Below are 2500 nucleotides of genomic sequence, written 5' to 3'. Positions count from 1 at the left end.
GCTTAGTGCTTGGCTGCGCTAAAGAAGCTAGACCTTACATATTAATAACCTCCACGCAGCTCGTTTGCGGTCTACAAGGCAATCCTCTTTGCAAAAGATTATCACCTTTGCAAAGACACTCCCCTTCGTGAGATTATCACTTTTGAGTACCGAAAACCGTTACCTTAGCAGAATTGAAACCTCTTTATTTATTTATTTATTTATTTATTATGGTCTTGTGGTATTATGGTTTTTGACCTTATTTATGGTAGGACAGTGAAGGTGGTGACAGGAAGCGAGTGGGGAGACAGAGACGGGGAAGGGCCGGCAAAGGACCCGGGGCCGGGAATCGAACCCGGCTCAGCCGCATGGCAGACGAGTGCCCTACCGTTTGGCCACGGCAGGGACGAAACCTCTTTCAGATTATGAAATTTGCATGATGCTAGTTCTTAGGTTGTAAGCCTTGTTGACAAGCAAGCGAATTTGGCAAAGGAAAGCACAATTCCCCATTCATTCCTATGAGACAAGCAAAGTGGGGTGAAGACCAGCAAACAGGGGTCAAAGCCAAAATTTTGAAACAGGTTTATGTTATGCAAATGAGGACCAGCGAATTTTGCCTGTAGCGGCCAATCGAATCAACAAAATAAATAGATTTGAGTTGCCGCTACGATCTGTTGACCAAACGATTTGTTGACTATAAGAACAGAATACTGACTTTCAGCTCTCTTCACATTTCATCTACCCCTGTAGTAGAGCAGATTACTAACATAATCGTTCACTTTGGTATAAAAGCATGAAATTTGGCAGAGATACTCTACTGGCATGAGGGTTTTTTTTGGCCAATGAGGTAAATTAGACTTTCACTTCTTATCATTGTGTCGGCAATGTTGTCACCTTTGCAAGATCATCAAGTTTGCAAGGGACATTCACACAGCGTTTTCATAATGAATTCACACAGGAAGAGAGTTTGGGGGAAGAGAGAGAGAGAGAGAGAGAGAGAGAGAAAATGAAACCAACAAATAGAGAGATTGGAGGACAGGGAAAGTGAGAATTGAAGACTGATCTTCTAAAATTGACGCTTTTTCCACAAATTTTATATGCATCACTGTTGCGCATTTGGCCTACTTTGCACACCACTTTTTCATGTGCACGTCAGCTTAATGGGATGAGGTGAGGGTATCAAAATGACTGAGGATCATGCAGGAAAGGAAGCATTGCATCATTCTATTCTAGAACAACCTGTTCTATTCTAGAACTCTCCAACATGCCTGAATTATATTACACACGTGGCCATATGTCAAGCACACATGAGGGCGATTTTATCATGGCAAAATTGGGGTCACATCACACAAACTGTTAGCCTGGCTTTGCCATGTGTAAGCTCCAGTCAAAAAAAAAAACATTCCTTCCACGTTATATTTGTGCCAGGTGTTCTGGGAGGAGGGACACATACCGTATTTGAAATTTCAATGAGGTTTATCCCTCCAATCATGAACAGTTTTTTAAATTTGGCGATTTCAGACCCTGTGCACGAAGGAAATGATTTTCAGCACATCATAAGACCTGGCTAAAGAACTGAAACAAGCTTACAGTATCAGTGAAACACTTACATGTAAGGTATTGAATTAACATTGCAACATTCACTGCATTGAAGACATGGATCAGATGCCCCACAGTCCTAGCCTAGAAATCTAGACGCCCCTAGCGACCGCAAATTGAATTTGCTCCCGGGGGCAGTCTAGCAGACCCCGGTCGTTTTGCGAGGCTGAAAGTTATCCGATGACAGGGCCAATCAAATCGCGAGGGGGGCCGGGCTACCTAGTAAACAGGAAACTTTCTAAGAAGAAGCATGGTGTCCGTCCGTGCTACAGTACGTACAGCACGAAAGTGTTTACTTAATTTAAAAAGCCTGTATGATAATACATTTCGTGGCTGACATGGATTGATGTAATAATACACCATGAACTCATCGGACACAAATAGATCTCAACACATTACCATTTGATCATTCGATGTTTTAAACTAGCTCGGTAAGCTAAGTTGAGCATTTTACAGAACCAGATAGTCACACGCTATTATGCCCCAATTTCTAATAAGACACATGCCATTAAAAACGAGACATTTGGGAGCTTTGAAAGTCTTTGAGTAGCTTACTAAATAGATGGGAATGACACCTAGTCTACCAAGCTAGTGGCTAGCTAACCTGTCGTCAACAACACAGAGCTAGGTATCCAGGTTAAGGTTAGGTTAGGGTTAGGGTTAGAAACAAAAAACTAGGGTTAGAAACAAAAAACTAACATCAAAAAGATACCTAGCTCCGTTATATGGCGGTTGGATCGATAGTCTGGCTAGTGGGAGCGAGCTGACCGGGGAGCGTCCTGCGTTGGGAGCGACAATCAGGGAAAGTTATGGGTATACAGCTAGTTAGCTAACACCGAACATGCCATGTTGACAACAATCATAAATATAACCATTTAACAAGCCCCAAATTGCTCGACATTTCGCTGATTGATCAAGGAGG

At 42.5% G+C, this 2500-nt stretch overlaps 1 protein-coding gene across 1 annotated transcript in view; it reads right to left on the bottom strand.

Moving 5' to 3' along the window:
* rgs3a (regulator of G protein signaling 3a) overlaps nucleotides 1-2500 on the bottom strand; it is a 269497-nt gene that overhangs the window by 226883 nt on the left and 40114 nt on the right. The window lies entirely within an intron of this gene.

Source organism: Engraulis encrasicolus, chromosome 11 (assembly GCF_034702125.1).
Source record: "Engraulis encrasicolus isolate BLACKSEA-1 chromosome 11, IST_EnEncr_1.0, whole genome shotgun sequence".
Classification (NCBI taxonomy): Eukaryota; Metazoa; Chordata; class Actinopteri; order Clupeiformes; family Engraulidae; genus Engraulis; species Engraulis encrasicolus.
Note: the sequence above shows the minus strand (reverse complement) of the source record. Positions and strands in the feature narration are given on the sequence as shown.